At 42.7% G+C, this 6,185-nt stretch overlaps 1 pseudogene; it reads right to left on the bottom strand.

The window, feature by feature from the left end:
* Nucleotides 1-3,109: 3,109 nt before the first annotated feature.
* LOC119342127 lies at nucleotides 3,110-5,371 on the bottom strand (annotated as a pseudogene).
* Between the last annotated feature and the right edge of the window lie 814 nt (nucleotides 5,372-6,185).

Below are 6,185 nucleotides of genomic sequence, written 5' to 3' on the forward strand. Positions count from 1 at the left end.
AGTCCCTTAAACGTTTTCAGTTGAATAACGAACCCTCCCCCCATATTTTACAGAAGAATGCCACCGCGAAGGAGAACGGTTCAGCACAAATCCAAATCTCCCATCGATAGAATCGGTACCCACCACTCTCTCGACCGAACCCTCCCGCCGCCCCCGCCCCCACCCCCCACCCCCCCCGCCGGCCGGCGCTCTCCTCCACCGCGAGATCCAGCACTTCCAGGGCCATCCCCTCTGGTTCCCGTCCAGGACGTCACCCCGACGCAGCATCCCCACCCCGACGGCCCGACGGCCAGGTCCACCCCGCCGCCGGCCGGTGCTCACCTCGACGGATCCCGCCTCAACCTCTGAGCCCCCTCTCCGACGCCATAAACCCTAGGACGAACTGGGCTGCTTCCAGCCGGCCATACTAGCGCCCAGCCGGCTAGCAGCCTCCACCGAACGTTTCTGAAATCGCCACTTGGAGTTAGAAGCTGCGTTTGGAAGCTGAATTTGAGGAGTTTTAGAAGCTTGGAGGGGTTCAGAACAAGCCCTGAAACTTGTGCTGGAACAAGCGGCCGAGAGGATGCACCGAAACCAAGACCAAGAGGCCGTCGTGAAGCATGACATGGGAGGTGATCCAACAAGGGGTAATTCATTATAAGCGATGTGGTTCTGTTAGTTTCCCTGTTGCTCTGTAAATTTAACCAGCCTTGTTTCATACCCTGGTTCTATTCTGCGAACTCAGTTAACTGTCTTGTAAAACAAGCAGCTTGCAAGTCGGTTATCATATCAAACGCATCGTCTACTTGTATGGAAATCCAGAGGATAACGAGTTTTATCAAAGTAGGAACATCAGGGCAAATTATTCAGTACAGTACAAAGTTGTTGTTCCAAGTGACAGAAACTGAAATCCGCTCCTTTCCTGAAAACCAATATAGTTGAGATTGTCAGTAATTTTGTAAAAACTCAGGCAGCTGTAGGAGTTCAGAAAAAACCATTTTCTACAATTTATTGCCCATTTAATCTAGCAGTACCGCAGTTTCCTCAAAAAAATAAAGAAACCCTCAGTAGAAGATTGAAGAGAGGAATATAAGACATAGCATGCAAAGTTTACATGTCATAGTAGCAAACATATAATAGAAATTAAATCATGTTAAACACTATCTCTTTGCAAAATTGATAACACACTCTTCCATGTGACTGTGATTACCTCCAAACTATCTCTACGTGTTAGCCATAATTTTAGCTATGTATGCCATAACAAAATAAAAGAAAATCATAGCTAGAAGAGCAATAACGATTCCATGGTGACTGATGAGGTAGAGGTGCATTTCATGGTAATTTCTACTCCCTCCGTTCCTAAATGTAAGTCTTTTTAGAGATTCCACTACAAACTACATACGGATGTATATAGACATATTTTAAAGTGGGATTCATTCATTTTGCTCCGTATGTAGTCCATAGTGTAATCTCTAAAAAGACTTATATTTAGGAACGGAGGGAGTATGAAACAAACAAAAATGCGAGAGAGAGATATATATTAAGACGGGGAGAATGAAGGTGCGGATTTGTACATACGAGATGTTACGGCTGCTGAGCCAAAGGAGAAATTACTCTGGAAAAAAATTCAAATTGCGACGGAAGAATCTGATTGTAACACGAGGATGGCTTGGATGCCTGTTGATAGCACTCCTCAAGGCAGACTCTGTGCTTCTCTTCGTGGGTTCCGTAGCACCTTCACAGCCGATTGCTGCAGATAACTCTTCAAGCGCTAACAAGTGCTCGATGCCGGCTGGTGCAGCCCCATTCTGATCCGATCCACTCATATTATGCATTACCTCGATCCTCTGGAGTTTGGGCATTACACCAGCCTGAAAGTCCAGGTATGCCATGCTGCTTATTTGGAGACAAAAACGCTTTAGAGCAGGGAATGTTCCTCTCCCCGCACATATGACAATCATTTTATTTACGGCTCTTCGGATATCTATATCGAGGTGAGCGAGGACAGGCAGCTCTGAAAGGATAACAACACCATCATTTAGCAGCTCGCAGACTTGCAATTGTAGTTCACCGAGGTTACGGAGTTCGCCTATCCAGCTAGGGATCCTGGAAAACCAGCAATTCCGGGACATGACGAATCTCTCGAGTCCGTAAGGAGTTGGGGGAGGAGACAATGGCATCAAGCCATCTATGCAGCCCCTCATACTGACAAGCAGGTCCGCAAGGTTGTGAAGTTTCCCCAAAGAAGAGCGTAATACATCCATGCGTCTCTCCGTATCGTCCGGATGAGGGCCACATGAGATAAATAGATATCTCAGATTGGTCAGCTCACCAATGTTTTTGATATTATCTATGTTGTTCACTGCCAAATCAAATGCACATAGATGTCGTAGGGACTTCATATTGCCAATCCCATCAAAAACCTCTGATCCAACATTTAGATTCATCAAGTGTGGTAGATGAACTATATCTGAGGGAATATTGGAACACCTTCCTAGATCAAGTGTTTGCAAGTGTTGTAGCGCTCTAATCTGTGTTGGTAGTTGGTACAAGCAAAGGCGACTAATCCGTAAATACCTCAGCTGATACAATTTAGGCAGTCCACTCAGATCAACTGTAGCACGGCGGAGGTTAATAAACAGAACCCGGAGGAACTTGAACTCTAATAGATCAGGTGTACTCTCGGAGCTCCCAAAGAACAGAACTGAGCGGACATGTGACATACTAGTGTTCCTCGGTAATATTGCTTGACCGTTGCTTACACTATCAAAGTGAATAGACAGTCGACGGATCTTGTAATCCAGTCCTGTAATGGCTCGTGGGTCATCCACTATAGTGAAAAAATTCTCTTCTGCAGACTTGAGCAAGATAAGATCGAGCATCATATCATGTATCTTGCATTTTGTCACTGACCCTCTACTGTCAAATTTTACAGGTTGAATAAGACTCCTATTGACAAGCTCATTGAAATAATTACTTGCGGCCTTCACACAATCTTGTCCATTTTCTTTGCCGACAAATCCTTCTGCCATCCATTGGCGTTCTAGATCATACCTTGATATTATGTAGTCCTCTGGATACATACCAAGATACAACAAGCACGTCTTAAGATGAAGTGGAAGATCTCTGTAGCTAAGGTTTAAGATTTGCCTAACTCCTTCCAACGTGAGATTTGTTAATGAGCCTAAACAACTCCTTACATGTTCCCACCTTTCCTTTTGGATGGAATCTTCGCTGGCTAGCATGCTGGATATAGTAACAATTGCAAGAGGCAAACCACCACATTTTTTAAGAATTTCAACCGAAACATCTCTAAGATGGCGAGGGCAAGCTTCCTCGGAACCAAATATCCTGCCAAAAAATAGTCTTATCGAGTCTTTGTCGTTGAGGGGCTTCATTTCTAAAATGTGATCATGTCCATGGAAACAACATGCCTTAGCCACCACCTGAATTCTAGTAGTAGTTATTACTCTGCTCCCAAGATTATTTTCTGGAAAAGCACATTTGATAATATCCCAGGCTGATACATCCCATATATCATCAATTACAATCAAGTACCTGCCAAACATTCATCACTGTGTCAACCAACTGAAATTTATCAAGTGATTAAGACATCGAACCAAAAAACATAACTTTGTTTAATCAAACATTCGTTATGATTGAATAAAAAAGACTCATTAATTAGCTTGTGATTGTTAATAAACCAAATTTTTGGGGAAAAATAATATATGATCTGAAATAAATTAACACATGTTGTTTAAGATCAATGTTGTCACCGATAATAAAATCAGCATACAAATTAGATTAATACGGTTTACTCGTATAAGTTTATTAAATGAAATCAGTAGGCGCACAAAATTCGAAGAAATTCAGTAGAATGTAGATGTATCTACTAAATTACTAAACTAGTTGTGTGTCTGTTATGCTCATCTAATGATTTTCTGCCAATACTTCACTGTGCAGCATATTTTCTTTTTCTGAACTGAGTTGGGAAAATATACTATATATGTATGTATGAGAAATCTTACAAATCAAAAACCAGAACAAACAATGATACATGAAGTAAGAATATGCACCTCTCATCTTTTAGATGTTCCCTGAGCATGTCGATAAGATGTGACTCGCATGCGTGAATAGATGGTTCTACCCCAAGTTGTGATAGTAAACCACGAAGAAGTTTTGGGATGTCTGGCTTTTGAGACACTAGCACAAAAGCAGTACAGCTGCTAAATTCACCCTTGAGCTTACCATATACCACATTGGCAAGTGTTGTTTTGCCTAGACCTCCGAATCCCACAATAGATACCACTTTCAACTTCTTCTCCCCTTCACTTAGCAAGTTAATAAGCTCATTCGTTGGCTCTTCAACACCAACAAGGTTAGCTGCGTTTTCATAGAGCGTGGCAACACGTGGGTCAATGGCCACATTGCTTGATGAGGAGGTATCAATCTTATACCTTTGACGCCGTGCACTTGTCTCGAGAACAAGTTTCTTTACGTCCTCGATTTGTCGAGCAATTCGATGTCGAGCCGTCAAAGTTTTGAGGCGTCGAATCGTGCTGCTGACGAACCCATCACTTTTGTCGGTGCCTCCAATGTTTTGCATAAAGTCATCAATGATTTCCTCGATGTCGTACGACATCTCCCTGACGATGTCTCTCCATCTCTTGGTTTGTGGATCTAGCTCATCCAGATAAGAAAGCCCCTCAAGTGCATCCTTCATGCCGGCAAGTTCATCGCTGACGAACTTGACCTCTTTCCGGAGGTTTTTGAGCTTGGCGAACTCCTCCCCCATGAGATTGGCCAGCTTACCCAAGACGGAGTTCATCGCGCCTGTGGAAGCACTCACCAATATCCTGTCCATCGCAACCGTTTATCTTGGCTCCTGGTTATGCTCCTGCAGTGTAGATCAGGATTTCCGAGTTGGTTCTATTTTTTTGCCTAGATAATAGAAAGGGAAAGAACTTCTAATATGTAGCATGTTAATTGAAACAAAAACTAAGCATGTTAAAAAACTAATCATGCCTACAAATACTATATCGTACTCCCTTCAATCCATATTAATTGTCGCAACTTTAGTGCAACTTTGTAGCTGTTTACCCAATCGAAGGCGTTGAGTTCCTACTAATTCACAGCAAACTGAAGCTCAGGCAACAAAAAGCAAAGCGGAGTTCGGAGAGAGTTAATAACCTCTGAAAGTTGCAACGCGTGCTCGGAGTAGATGCCCCTGGCTGCTCGCTGGTGGTGGCCGTACGGCCGGCGGCGAGCAGAGCTCGCAGTACGATTTTCGGAGTCGGAGGAGAGGAAATGCCTCTGCACGTGCGAAATAAGGAGAGGAACGAACAGAGTAGTACGCGATGATATGCATCTGGTGGGAGTGGTTGGGGAAAGGAAAAAGTCATGTCCACGTAGTACATATACAATTGAGGTTGTGTCATTGTGTGTTCGTACTTCGCACGCATTCACTATATATTATCTGGTCAATAAGACCAAGAGGCAGTCGTAAAGCATGACATGGGAGGTGATCAAACAAGGGGTATAAACATTACAGGAGATTTGGTCGACAATGTGCAGGTAAACCATGATGATTAGTCGCCCTCTGGATGTAACTGTCAGTCTGAATGTTATTACCAAAATTTTCTCTGTTGTGTTTTCCCATCGTATATGCCTCTTCAGTTCAGTATTAGTATTGCCTGCCAATTTTGAGCTGCATGGATCTTAATGGGCTGACCTCGATCATCATCTCAGACTCACAGCGTGACAATGAACTTGCATTGAAATTGACAGTATTACAGTACTTTTAACAAATTTGTCAGGAATCTGCAGACAAGAAACATTCAGTTAGCCTGAATTTTAGTAGCGAACTCAATCATCATGTTAGACTCATAGCGAACTTGCAATGGAGTTGAGGGTATTACATTATGTTAACAAATTTATCATGAATCTGCAGAAAGGAAACATTCAGTTCGGTACAATGTAGGAAACCAACATATCGGTTGCTTGATCTTCAGCAGTCCATCATTAGTCGTCTGTCCGTTGGTGTTCTGACCGTGTTGTCACAAACGATAAAGTCTAAAACCCACTTGTTTTCTGAAAAGCCAAGAGTTGTACAAATTAATACGTACTCCTTCTATAAAGAAATATAAAAGCGTTTAGATCATTACTTTATTTTTTTTACAGAAACGTTTAGATCATTACTTCAATGA

Source organism: Triticum dicoccoides, chromosome 7B (genome assembly GCF_002162155.2).
Source record: "Triticum dicoccoides isolate Atlit2015 ecotype Zavitan chromosome 7B, WEW_v2.0, whole genome shotgun sequence".
Classification (NCBI taxonomy): domain Eukaryota; kingdom Viridiplantae; phylum Streptophyta; class Magnoliopsida; order Poales; family Poaceae; genus Triticum; species Triticum dicoccoides.